The sequence below is a fragment of the Pleurodeles waltl genome, chromosome 2_1 (assembly GCF_031143425.1).
Source record: "Pleurodeles waltl isolate 20211129_DDA chromosome 2_1, aPleWal1.hap1.20221129, whole genome shotgun sequence".
Taxonomy (NCBI): domain Eukaryota; kingdom Metazoa; phylum Chordata; class Amphibia; order Caudata; family Salamandridae; genus Pleurodeles; species Pleurodeles waltl.
Window position 1 is genome coordinate 481,076,951 of NC_090438.1, and position 15,220 is coordinate 481,092,170.

The following is a 15,220-nucleotide window of genomic DNA, read 5'->3' on the forward strand; positions in this document are numbered from 1 at the left end:
GAACACTGACACTTGATCAGGATACCTATACTAATGCCAGGAAAATATCCTTTGATGACAGAAAACCCTAGCAGCCTAGAAATCATCAAATAATCACTATTGTGTGCCTTGTAAAGCAGAGCTACACATTAGGTGAGGAAGGCCCGGGAATGATATAGCCCTGCCATTTTTCAGCTTTACATATTTTATTACTGTATGTATTATAAAGCAGAGATATACACACTTTCTCGCTCTCCCTCACTATCTCCTTTGTTTCCTCCGCTTCTCACCTCACTCCTTTACTACTATCCATTCTCCTTTAAAGCTCTGCTTTTGCTCTCCCCTCACTAACTGCTTCTCACTTTTCAATCTTTCCCTTCCACTCTCCTTTCTGTCCCCATAAATGCTCTCCTTTCTAGGTCCCCTTTTCTTTCTTTCCCTTACCCCCTCTCCTTTTCCCTCTTTTCATTCTCATCGTGTTCCTTTTTTCCACTCCAGTCTCTGCTTTCCCCAGTTCGCTTTCCTCTTGTCATTTTGTCTGGCTCACCCTCCAATCTCTTCCCCTTCCTCATTCCCTCTTTTCATCTGTTTTTCCTTCTCACCTGTACTTGGTTTCCATCTCTTTCTGTTTCCTTCCTTCCTTATCCACAGTTCTTCCATACTCCTTCACCTGAGAACGTGGTTGCACATTGTAATCTAGGCCTGATCTGTGAGTGCAATGATCATAGCATAAAACTATTGCTTTACAATGGTCACAGCTGGACCACGAAGTGATAGGTTGGGCAGAATTGCATGTGGTCTTGCCCTGTCCTGAAATTTACAAAAATCCCATGGGAGACCTGCTATCTCTGCCCAGCTCAGCCTTAACTCTGTGACCTACAGACAGTTTTTCTAGTATCACCCTCATTTTGATTGTTGAATATTAACATATATCTAACGTTTTGAGTGAATTTTGTGTTCCTGAGTGGGTTTGAATGTTCTAAAGTATGAAACAGCAACAGTAAGGCCTGACTGCTCACTTTGTCATTGTTTTTATTTTGTCTTGTTTTTTGCAAAACGTTATTGGTAGGGAACCTGCTAGCCTAAAAAATATTTAGCTAAAAACAGAAGTATTTTTGGTTTCAAAAAGCACAATTTGCCATCCATGGTAGTTGTTAGCTCTGAAAGGAACTATTTTGGTTATGTGCTTCTAGTGAAAAGAAAGAATGCTGTCATTCACAGTGAAGTTAGCTAATGGCTGCAGTAAGCTCACCTACTCCCTGTGCTTTATGCTACAGTGGATGGATGAAAACTGTTAATGACGTAACAACAGACCAGTGGATGAAGCAGGCTGGCTGAAAGCCACTATAAGTAAGTATAATATACATAGAATTTTAATAAAATCAACAGGTCGGAGTACTTTCGGGTAGATGGCTGTGTAATAAGGTTTTCCAAAGCCTTAGGAGGGTCTTCTGTTCATTTACAGGAAAATAAGTCCAGTTTCCATCTCTGATCAAACTGTTTTCCACCTTCCACACTTTTCAATATAAAGTTGAAGCAGCATTGCAAGATCAATGGATCCTTCTATTGCAACATTCAAAGACTGAGAGCTGAGTGAGGTGTGTGATTCAAGAGTCTGGGAGTTGGTGGCTATCAAAGAGTGCAAGTAAATAGGTGGCTACTGGACATATACAGTCCCTTGTCATTAACATAGTATGTAGTAAGTGAACCCTTAGCTGGGACTTGTGTGTGAACAAGCACTGCAGAGTGCCACCAAACTTTGTTCTGTAGCCTTAAGACATGCATTGTTATTGACTTTCCTTATGATAACCCCTGTATGGTTCAACCACACATGAAGAAGCTCCCTTGCAAAGTATCTGTTTCATGGGTTCACGCACTAGTCCCATTAGCCAGATTTTTTGTCTATCTCAGGACTCAGGAGAAGGTGGTGACAGTTGCCAACTCTTCCCTGGCTGGAAACACTGATTTAGTAGCTGACTGGGTACTAAGATAGTTGTTGGTGTCAAGTAGCCTCTATATTGGGCTCTACTAGGCCTTGCTTTTAATGTTTTCAGTGCATGAATTTCAGAATAAGCTAGGCCTGTGCTGTTCTTAAGAAAAGCTTTAGTTTGGAACGGTAAAATCTGTAAGCAATAGAGAAAAATGGAAAGCAGTAGCCTACTGCTTAAATTAGTAGATGTCACATGTACCATTTGCTGCTCGCTGAATACTGGTTGCAAATTTCAGCCAGTATTTTTGCGACCAGTAAATAGTTTTTGGAACTGATCTATACACAAATAAGTCAGTCTAAAAATTTAGATTCACAGTGGGACGCAATCTGATCTGTTACTTCAATATTCATGAGGTTGCAAATTGTGGCTCACTCTGATTAGAGACAATCACTGGGATGGTGGCCTACTGCAGTCAGGAGACTACCATGTCTGTGAATGCCTTTTTAAGCAAGCATTGGTAAAGACAATAGGTCTTGCCTTTCTAAGAGCTATTGGTTTTGCCAATGTGTTTGAGCCATGTTCTAGGTTTTGCAAGTATGCACGTAGGTAGTTCATGTGGTGATTTGTTGCAGAGGCATGTCGTGTCCACCCTCCACCTATTCTTCTAAAGTCTACATTAAATTGGCAATGCAACCACTGTACAGTCCAGTGATGAGAAACTGTTTTTGTTTTCCAAAAAAGTATTGCATCTGCATTGTATCAATCCTGCAACATTCTTGGTGTATACACTTTGCTCTATACACCTCCATCACTCATACCTACTCAAAGCAATGCATTGTCCTTTGGTAGCAACCCCCTATCCTCTTACCAAACTCCTCTCTCTCCCTGGTTCTCTTCCAGCCTACTCCCTGCATTTTTTGCACATCATTTACACCCACCACCTGCACTCCACAGCCAATTTTATTTCTCACTTACAAGGAGTCAACTTTCACCTCACAAAATTATTATCAGCGCCCATTGCAGGAAGAGTGTGAAACTGCATGATATCATTCACAGCCTCTCACTCACTACCCCATTTATCTACACACATTCCCAGTAGTTACAACACTCCTCACAGACTGGAGCGCAACCACTCACACCACACACTCAAAATGCTATAACTAACTATGCAGTGCTTACCATGTCATGTGATGAACCACAGCCTTTTAACCTACTCAATCCACACTTCACTTAGTACATGCTATCACTTTTACACAACACCCCTGTTCACCCACATTCACTTGAAACATCACTGGCCTAAAGTCACTCACTTACATCATCCCTCACTCACCATCACTGAAACTATTAGACTTCACTTGCGCACACTACTAACTCAATATTAGTTCACCCTTGACACTGCTCACTGTCACCATTTAATTAGTTATAACTCCTACATGGACTCATAATCTACCTGTTAAAACAGCCATACCATTTGCTTGCTATTCATCACTCAATACTGTTTAGAACTCACTGGCTATGCCATCTTTTTGCAGAGAACCACTAGTACCACAACTCTGCTTCATATAGCACAACTAGGCAAGATTGTGTTCCCACACTACTGCCAGTGCCCACCTCTTGCAAAATTAATTTCTTACAAAATTCATTTATCAGTCTTCTACAACAACACTCCATTAAAACTGTACATGCAACCACCTGTTCAAAGCCTTCACCCCCTAACTTAATTTAGCCGTGTGTAGCAAAGCTCAGTCATCCCCATGCTAACAGCATTTTTCTCTCACTTATAACACTACTCATATAACTGTCTCACAACACTAATCGCCCATCTCACCATAAAATCCTCCCAAAGCACCATTCAATCTCTTTGGATACTACACAGCAGCATCCGCAAAACTGATAACCCACTCACAGCACTGATTTACACTTGACTTCCCATCATCTCCTTACACAAGTTTGAGACACTAAACACATACAAGATGCAAAAGCACCTTCCTCCATTACCCTTTCACTGACCCCTTACAACGCACATTATGTTGCACCTAACACCATTTATCCTTTCAGAACACCACTGACACATGCTTCCGGCACCACTTCCTACACCAGTCACTCGCTCCATTCACTTCCTTTTAGGCAGTTGCAACATCACTTTCTTTCAGCACCAATCAGTTAGGCTATCACCCAAACACAGAGTAACGACCCCAACAACTATCTCATCTCTACCACTAACTTTAACCACTCACCACACTATGATGTTCGTATCCCTTGACAAAACCACTTTCACTACACACTTCTCCAGTAGCCAGTCACCTCTGTCACTTTACTGCTCAGCCGCTACCTCCTCATCAGAAGAACCACTTGCCTTCAGCTACATGCATCATTCATTCTCGGCTAGTCAGAAGCACCACTCATTTACACCCCCAACACAAGCCACAATCGCATGCTTCGCTCACAGCAACAATAAGCTGCATCCACTCAAGCAGTGTCTAATTTGCTCACACCATTCACCCATCTCAGCTATCATTCGCCAATGTAATCGTTCACATGAGCCACTCGGTCACATCTTACCCATAGCTCTGCCTAACCGTATTTGCCTCACATAGAATTACCAAGCCACTCAGAGCTTTTTTTTTTCACATCACAACTTGCAGTCGTGAACAGCTAAAATACCCCATGGTGGTCCATGTAATGCCGAGGGAATCACATCACAACTTGCAGAAGTGAACAGCTAAAAATACCCCATGGTGGTCCATGTAATGCTGAGGGAATACCTGCCCATTCCGCCAATCACAATTTGTAACTGGTGAGCAAGGCCAGTGCTAGGGTGAATGTCTTCCTACAAGTCAATCAGAAGAGACTAACCACATCCTTTTTTTACATTATATCTGAATTTCTAGTTTCAGGCAATCAGGATAGTTCTCTCGGGTTAGACCCTTCTGATTGGATGCAAGGTACCCATTTAGAGTTACAATGGGCAGTGCATGCTTCTATTAAGCAGTTTATGTGGTTTTCTCCTGTTCAAACTATGAATCCACTCTTTTTTTTATTTGGAGACAGCTCATGAAGCAGTTACTTGTATTTTTTGTAGCCATGATCTGCTTTGCAGACAAACCTAATAAAAATATGGAATTCTTAACTTCCACAGTATGTCAGACAAGGTTTACCCATTAATATTTTAGATCATCTTAGAGCAGTGGTTCTTAACCTGTGGTTGGAGGGGTGCCTTACTCAGGGGGACTACGACTACTTTAAGAAAATTTAATAATAACAGACTAATAAAACATTAAAATAAAGAAGCAAAATGTACACATGTAAATCCTTCGATTCATTTGTGGGAGCATTGCAAGTGCATCAAATAGAATATAGTATCGTGTGGACGATGAGTGACCTAAATTAATTTGGAAAAGCACCAACATTCCTATTAAAATGTTGATATTGTTTATTTAAGAATGAACAAAACATTTTATCATTTGTGTATTTGTTTGATTAATGCCTGTTTCTGTATTTGCTGTGTATTGTTTTGCTGTTCAAATCATGAATGCTTAGCTGGGGACCATGGTTTCCAGTGATGACTCATTGAGGGCCCCCCAGATTCCAGCAATAATGCAGTGGGTTCCCGAGTTCCAGAAATTATTAAAAGGGGGTCCACAGAAGTCACAAGTTTGAGAACCACTGTTGTAGAGTAATACATCCCCATCTTGAAATCATCATGGAGTAATACAGCAAGATGCTATCTTAGGGTAATACATCTTAATCATTAAGTCATCGTATGGACTCATTTTAAAGTTATCCTGGTGCCATCCTTGAGTAATGCATCCTCATTTTTATGTTATCACAATATCATTCTGTAATAATACAGCCCCATCCTGGAAAACTCCTAGGATCATCCTGAACTAATTCAGCCTAATCCTGAAATCATCCTGCAGTAGTAAATGATCATTACATGTTTTCCACTGAAGTAATCAGGATCCCATCCTTGAGTAATCCAGAAATCATCCTGGGGTCATCATGCAGTAGTAAATGATCATCACATGTTTTTCACTGAAGTAATCAGGAATCCAACCTGGAGTAGTTTCTGTGATGACTCTAGAGTCATCTCCTTTAAATATTATGCCCTACAGACATACTTCAAGAAGGCTTGGGATGGCTTCCCCAGCTAATTACAGGAATAGCCCAGTTGAAGTCATCAGATGACTTCAGAATGACTCCAGGATGATCTTCCTTTTTGACTTGGAGATACAAAGAGAAGGTGCCCCAGAAATATAAGTAGTCAACAGGCTCCGTGGAAATTGATAAAAACGCCGATATACAAATCCCAGTCATCACCACTACGTTAAAGTTGGATTAATCCAAATAAGCAGGCCAAGGTGTACAGAGATAACCATTTATTGAAGAAGTAGAATCCAAGGTAAGGAGCCCATTGACCAGCGTCCTCCCAGCTCTGCAGTTTCAAGACAAATGTCTAACAGACAACTGTCCTCCAAGGCAGGAACGCAGAACCTCAGAACATGCTTAGAAGATGCACTCAACAGATTACAAAATGCATACTTAATAATAAATATAGAACAAGAGTGACATCACATTCAGGATATCACGGTGAGAAAGGCAATAGTACGTAGAGCTTTAGTGTAAAGTACATTACCTTCCTGAAACGTTTATACATACCTTTCTTTTCTTGTTTTTTTCTTTCATTATGTACATGACATCAGAGATGTCTTTGTTTACCTTCTTACACATATTGGCTGCCACTTATGATGTGAGATTATCTAGATGGCGATGTGGTTATCTGATTCAACAACTGGACAACTTTATTGTTCAAAGAAACTCCAGTGGGATGACATTTAAATGCTCCATACTTTTGAATATATTTCCCTATTTTTAATGATCATGCCCCATACCTGCATGGTGCACTTTGTGGGAGGAGAGTGCCAAGTCTCACTGCTACCCATTTTGCCTCCTGATGTCCCTGCTGCTAGTTACATGCATCCAACAGCTCTCACGTGACTACTAATATGTGCCATGCTACCTTACCCGAATAGCACTGTGCTGTGCACACATTCTGTTATGCTGCTGCCACTGCCCCCTCCCTTCAGTGCAGATACATAATGGATGCTGCACATGCCATCCCATGCCTCCCATGATTTAGAACCCTTCCAGGGAGGGTAGGGCATTCCACATATCCAACTCTTGTTATGGTAATTCTATGCTTCTCCCCTTGGCCCCTACAACAACTCTCTGAATCTCGATTAGGACCAGGTCAGGGGAAAACACTGCCTCATAAGACAGAGCTGAAACTTTGAGCTGACACTTCTGAGCATAGCCATGCCAAGTAACTTCAGTGATGACCTCTCGGCCTTGGGCAAGCAGGTAGTTAGGGTCTATGCCACACATCAGTTTGTTTTCCCAGCACAAGTAAAGCTGGGAAGAATTAGGCTTGGTTGTTTCACAGGAAGGCAAATCCAGCAGATTAGCAGAGTAGGCACAGAGATGAGCTGTCTAGTAATTTAGGCACTGGCTGAAGGCACACTTGATCCAGGAGTAGGCCTTAGGTAGACCTTTTATGTATATTGAGGCCCTGTTATAGGGTTGGTACCCTGAATTAGGAGGCTTTGTGAGATGATCATAATGATAGAGGAAAAGGGTAGGCTGCTCCTGAGATACATTGGTGGACATACACTGGTGGAGGTCTACTTACTCATTATGAATTAGATAAGAAGTCCTTCCAGTCACCCTAATGAGGGAAAGGTGTTTTAGAAGCCTTTTGACAAAGCATCTAGGTACATTTTGGGGTGTCATTGTGAGAAGACTATTTGCTGTTGGTCTGAACCTTCTTACCAGTCGGCCTCTCACCCACACCGTTCATTTAGAGTGCTTGTTTGTTAACACTATGCCAGTCTTTATCTGATGATTTACTTCAGAGATAGACTGTAAGGCGTTCATCTGTTACAAGTGACGTTTGAGAGGTCCCGTGGGATGCAAAGAAGGACCCACTGTTTGAAGATTCCCATTGGAAGACTGCCTATATGCTCATGCAGTTGGGCTGAGGACCAGGACCTTGTCCCTAAATACATTTGCTACTTGTTTTTAATTGAGCATTTTACTTCCTGGCAACTGTCCAAGAGTGCTTTCCACAGGATACAGTTTTGTTTCATATGGTTGAATTTTCAACACTGAAAGCTGCTACTACAGTCAGAGAATGATATTCAGTCAGATGCCTTGACACCATCACTGAAAGGGATTAGGTAGTATTCCTAAGTCTTGCTATTTGTACCCTATCCAGTGCTGAGTGTCTTCATCTGTGGTTTAGTCTTACCTGTGTGTCAAACTACTGAGAACCAAGCCTCAACTATGTTCAGTTTTTCAGGGGTGAGGTTTCAAATTTTCATTGCTCCCTCACCTATATCATTGGTGTCATTTCCGATACAGACTCTAAGCACTAATGACATACCCCAAAAACAGTCGCAAAGCAAGTCAATAGTTCTTACCATTAAGAATACTTTTCCAGGTTGCACTTTGAGTGGTTGGAGTTTAGAGCAACAAATGAGAACTGTTTTTATTTTCACCAACGTCCTCAAAATGACATACAGGAGTGTCTATAATCACAACATGTACACAAAGAAGGAAGCGTGCTATGTATTGTTCACCTCTGTAATAAATTGAGTTATTAGTCATCGGGGGGGTCACTATCCACACTTGAACAAAAATCTAATTCCTTGTCAGGGTAAACCCTCAAGCATTAAAATAACTTGAGCTCAACTCTCTCGTGGGTTTGACAGAGAGCAGACACACTCAACTTAGGGAATGCGTAAAATATCTATGCGTTCTAGTACAGTATAAAAGTAAAAATAGAACTCAAAAACATCCCAAACAGGATTAGAAAAATTGAGTGCAATTTAGTAACTAGAATTACACCAAAACAATGCATATCCAAAAAGGGGAACTGGATATATTAATTTTTAAACTTGTACTAAGATTAGTGCAAAAAGCATTAAGCACCACCACAATCAATTGATCATGGTAGACCATAACCTAGGCCTGTTTTGCGACCAACCCAATGGAGCAAGGTTTGGAAATGCAAACCAAGTTTGACACAGTCAAAGGTTTTAACCTTGAGACTTAGGGGGTCATTACGACCTTGGAGGGCGGCTACTGCCGCCCGCCAGGCGGTAACCGCTGTGCGGCCGCACACGCGGCCCCCATTACGACATCCTCGCTGGGCCGGCGGGGATGAGGCCGCAACATAGGAGCCGGCTCCTAATGGAGCCGGCGGTGTTGCGGCCGTGCGACGGGTGCAGTTGCACCTGTCGCGCTTTTCACTCTCTGCTATGCAGAGAGTGAAAAGCTGGCCGGGGCCCTGTTAGGGGGCCCCTGCACTGCCCATGCCAGTGGCATGGGCAGTGCAGGGGCCCCCAGGGGCCCCAGGACACCCCTTACCGCCAGCCTCTTCCTGGCAGTGCAAACCGCCAGAAACAGGCTGGCGGTAGGGGTGTCATAATCCCTAGGGCAGCGCTGCTCGCAGCGCTGCCCTGGCGGATTATCACCACCGGGGCTAAAACGGCGGGAAACCGCCGGCTCCGGCGGTGCGACCGCGGCGCTTCCGCGTGGTCGTAATAGGGCTGGAAGCACCACCAGCCTGTTGGCGGTGCTTCCGTCCTTTTAGCCCTGGCGGTCTCGGACCGCCAGGGTCAAAATGACCCCCTTAGTTTTAAAAATTGAAGTCCATAATCCTCAGCAGGGCAAGTCCGCAGGCTGTAGCCAAAGAGGACTCCACAAGGTTAGATAGTGGTTGAACGTTGTCCTGGTGAAGCTGTTGGTTTTGACAGGAAAAGCTCAGAGTGGGAGAAATTTGAATTTTACATCCAGTCCATTTTGCCATCTTCACCCAGTCAAGAATGCTGCATTTGCACTTAGTCACTTTTTCAGAACTCAGAATCTTTCAGGGGGCAACGCTTCAGGCTGTAGCTAAGGAATGCTCCATGAGCCGGGTACCTTCTTTACAATGTCCTGTTGAATCGGATTTACTGCTGCAGAGAAACATGCAAGTTTACCCTAATGGCATCACACTTGGGGCATATCTGCTTGGCTGGCTGGGAACGATCTTCTGAAGAACCAAATGTTGAAAATGTTTCTAGGTCTCAAGTTCTTAAGGTTGATAGGAGAAGACCAGCCTGACGCAGCCAAGGGTTCCAGGACCTCAGAATCAACACTTGTGCATCAGGATGCAATCCATGAGAGGCCAACACTGTGGTAAAGGGGAGGTCCAGATGGAACTGGTCTGCTGGGAAATTTACAAGAAAGGCCTCTTGTACCTTTTTTTGTTCCTATAGCTTGATCAGGAGTTCAGCCATATGACCCTCAGAGTCTAGTTCTTTAAGGGTTCCTCTCAGATCACAAACAACTGGTTTAGTTCTCTTCTGATCTGCCTTATGTCCACTAGTGTTCTGAAGAGGGTGCCAGAGGATGCCACATTTATGCCTGGTACTGGTTTATTGGTGAGGGTGACTCCCTAACCAATTGGATAAAAGTTCTCAGGGGTAACCCTACCTACTTTTACAGCAGTTCATGTCTGCCCTACTGAAACACTTGCACGGTGCCCTTCACTCCTCACAATCCAGAATGGTGAAACCCTTCTCTCTTATACAGAGCTTGTGTGCACACCCAGAATTATGGCCAGGGTAATAATCAGTTCCTATTCTGTGGTCACTCCAAACCAGTTTAGGGAGTAGCTCCCCTTCCAGTGGAATTGGTGCCTGTGTGACTGGGGGCCTGTCCTGGTGTCATCTGACATCTGCCTCTCACAATGGAGTACGTTTTAAAGTATGATAAGTAGCTAGACAAAGCCCAAATGGCCTTCCTGCCAGGGAAACACACCTGGAGAAACATACCTAGGCCTTTACTTCTGCTTTGGTGGAGGTGGGGGTGGGTTGGTTTCACACCTGAGTCTGGCCACTCACTAGCTTGGTGACATTTGGAACACTCATGTAAATTAGGCTTTATGAATTTCAGGAAGGGAAAAGGTAACTTTCTTAAATAGTTTTTCTTTAATATTATTCAAATATCTGACTTCAGCATTAAATTGGGCTTTTGATAAACATTAAAAAGAGTTATTGAATCATGTTCCTAGCCAGCCCATACATTGAGATAGCAGAATTAGGGGCATATTTGTCAAATAGTAGTGCAGCACAGCAAGTTACCTTGCTGTGTTGTGCAGCATCACTGGAAAAGTACAGAAATGTGCTGCATTTAAGGCAATGCAGTGCAGTTCTGTCCTTTCCCCTGTGCTGGCACCCTTTTGACAGCCTATCTCCAATGCAGGCACCTTTGCACCATGGTGCAAGGCTGCCTACATTACATGCAGGATTGTTTTTGTAGAGGAAGGTGCGCCATCCTGAACAAGAACAATACTGAGAGACATTTTCCTCTTTCTGTGTGTGTTGCAGAATGCAACACACACAGAAATAGGAAAACACATGAAGAAATAAAAATATTTCTATTCATTATGCCTCACCTGGGGAGGCATTTTGGCTTATTCCCAGGTCTACCACTTCTGGTAAATCTGTGAATGTCTCAAAATCCATGGATCTTGGGTGGGGACACCCATGCAACACCCATGGAACACCCTCTTTGGCACATAGTAATGCAACACACCTATTTGTGCTGTGTTGCATTAATTGAGATTTATGATGACACTCTGGGCCATGCAAGGTGATGCATGGCTTCATAAATCTCAGTTAAAGTTTGCGTCACACATATATAACATTGCATGGTGCTAACCCGAAGCGGACTGCGTCATAAATATGGTCCTTAACATTCAGGATTGATTCCTGGTGTTTTTAGCACTGTGTTGTGCACACATTCTGTTCTGCTACTGCCACTTGCCCCTCCAGTAGCATTTGGGGGGCTATTTACTGCAAGGACATATTAAAATGAAAGTTCTGCATGTCCTACTTTAAAAGAAAAACTGCTACTGGTTAGAGCTCCATAAGGCCCTGAGGTGGCTTAAATCCACTATATAGGTAACCCAACCAACAGATAAAATGCAAAACTCTAAATGATTGTCCAGTGGGGAGCAGACTGATAGCTTAACAATGATAAGAATAAGAATTTAGAACATTATTGCTTCAGTTTTCTTTTATTTAAACACAATTCACATTACCATTAAAGAGGACTTCATTCATCAGCACCATCCTGCATGTTCACATTTATCACAAATCCTCTTGCAAAGTTAACAAATAAAAGTATAATTTTTTTTAAATAATCACGAGTCCCATGGATAATTATTGTAGGGCAGATGAAGTTGAAGGGGAGCAGCAAAAGAGAGTCAGGCCGCTCTAGGCAGGTCACAGATGCGAGCGGCGAAGCTGGACATAAGCCGCTCTGGTCGAAGCAGAAGGTGAGCAGTAAAGGAAGGCAGGGTTGCTCCGACAAGACAGATGTGAGCGCAGAGGTTCGGCAAAAGCCTCTCGGCTTGCGATCAAAGGCGAGTGATAAAAGAGAACAGGGCTGCTAGTGTCACTCTAGATTTGGAGGACGAGTCTTGGGTTACCTGGCAGAGATCAGCAGGCAGTAGGGAGGCACACCAAAGCAGCAAAACAGGGCAGCAGTTCCTGAGAGCAGTTAATCCTGGCAGAGTGGCAATTCTGGCACACAGCAGTTTCTTGAGTTGAGAAGTGTACGTGTTTTGTGGCAAAACGGCTGTTTCTTCAGGACTGCAAATGTAAAGATATGTTTCATAATATATCTTTTATTATAAGATAAACACTCACTTTACTGTATACTGATCATCTTGAACAGTTAAAATGTAGAAACATAAATTGATAACTAAATGCGAAAAAAAGCTCCTACATAGATTACAAGAATTGAATATTGACATCTACAATTGACTTCTATTGGTCGGAAGATAATAGTTGACCCATACATCCTATATTAATCCTCATATGCATTTTATCTTACTAAATTGCACTAATTATTCTGCGTACTACTAAGTCAAAATCAATTGGTCATAGTTGGGTAATTTCCACATAAATACACAATATTGAATGGCGAAAACTTGAGAATGTCATCAACATATTTACACCCTTGCCATGTGATCAAAGAGTTGTTCTACCGAAGTGCCTCAAGCTTAGTCCTTACAGGTTTTACCTACAAATAATCTACCAAAAATCATAATCAATAGTTAATTTATACCCATAGAAAATAATAACACTCAAACAGTCTAAATTGTTTGACATATCAATTCTTATCTTCCAAATAAAAGCGTACTGATCATGCTCCAAATACTTCAGGAAACACAATAATCTTCAGTTAGATGCCAAATTATGTCATAACTACGCTTACAAATGTAAAATCTGGCAAAATAAATACTCATAATCCCTTATACAGCTGGGTAAGTGTCTATTCTCATTTTTATGGTTTGTGAATTACTCTAAATTTACCATTTCACAATCAGATCATATAGACGGCCAGCTGATTTAATATAATACAGTACAGTTTGAGTCTTCGGTTTTATCTGGTTGCAAGCATTAGCGAACAACTAGGTCACAAACCTACTTACCGAAGCTTTTAGAAGAAGACTGCATACATGAATTGTAGTAATTTCATAATAGCTGTCTCAAGTCGCATCATACTCAAGAGCAACATCATCAGAAGCTCCCTGCGTACTAAACATTACAAATGTTCTAATCATGATGATTTACTCAGGTCACTTCATATTTAATAGTGACTTCTCACAACCCATTATTATAACCAACTTGCAAAAGTTCTAATCATTAAAGGCCAAATCAGGGGGGTGGGGGCTTCAAGTCTGCAGAACAGGTCAACTCGCTGTGCTCCGGAAACACTAGGGCAGGGCTGGCTTTAGGGTGGTGCGACCACACTGGGCGCTGACCTGGAGGAGAGAGCACGGACCTAAGTGGGGCGCTGTGTTTAGCAATAGCTTGAGATTTAAAAGCACCTGCTGCAGAGTTCCTTGTGTGTCCAGGTTTCAGGCAGCAATAAAAATGTCAAGATACCTCTTGTCATTGATGTTCCTGGAAAGAGAGAAAGAGTTTTGTCTACTGCAGTTTTGAATCACCATAAAGTAACGCAGAGGGTAATATGCCTGCTGCAAAGAAGAGATCTGTATTTAATGGGGCAAGCTGACAGGATTAGTAAAGACGGGCTTTACGAGCACTTTAATACAAATGAAATGTATGTGAGAGACGGGCTATGGGGAGATGAGGGGCACTTTCGCCAGGTGGTAGTGAGGGAATCTGAGAAGGAGGTCATGTGGAATGCGCCAAAAAAGATTGTCACAACGGGCACAACCAGCCCTAAAGGCGGCTCTGCACAAGGTGCTATACATGTTTAACTAATTGGCTAAAGAACTTAACTATAGACTTTGCTCATGAATAAGGATTCTATTTCATACAACAGAGACATAAAATGCCCCATAAACAGATTATAAAAGGCGCAAAGGTTTCATTGATGTAAGAAGAGGTGCGCTAAGGTCCGTGACGTTTCTGGCTCAAGGTGAGGTTAGTCGAATCATAAACATGTAAGATAAACCAAAGGGATGATACACCCCCATACTTCTCAAGCTTTTAAAAAAATATTTCCGCCTGCTCTAGGACACTTCCCTGGTGGCCACAGACTCATCCGGCCCTAATGTCTTGCGTAAGGGTATGTCTGTCCTTCCTTTTACGTACTAATCCAGTGTATTACCACATTACATTTGCTCATCCGTTCGATGACTCATTCGCCTCGCTGTGTTCCACCTCTCTCACATGTCCTTCATATTCCTCCCAATGTTTACAATGACAGTGTGTACTTACCGGGAGGACTTTGCTTTCTTATCAGAAGAAAGGGATGGAGGGAGGCCTATCACGTTATTGAATTCTCACTGTTAATACACAACTAGACACAACTGAAGAGCAGCGATAATATCTGTTTTGCAATAGATCAGAAACAATTCTGGGCTATGCGTGTGTAGTTGTGGTTTGAGTTAGGATTCCCAAATGATAATGTGTCTGTGAGGTGCGAAAATCTTAGGAACTAATCCAACATGTTTCCTAAAGGGCTGATCTTTTGCATTACTTCATTAGATACCATTGACAAGTTACTGACCATATCCTTTGATAGGTAGTGCTGTTCCAACCTATTCTTGTGATATTAGTAAGGTGAACCTGCTTGGCCTCATTCTATGTGCAGTACCCCTCCTTCCTTTATTTTAATACTCATACCATTTCCCTCTCCCAGCTCTTTGTGCTTCCTGTGGTGGGCGAGGTAGTTGTTTGTCATCTACACAGACCAAATCCTTTGAAATATATGAAAATCCG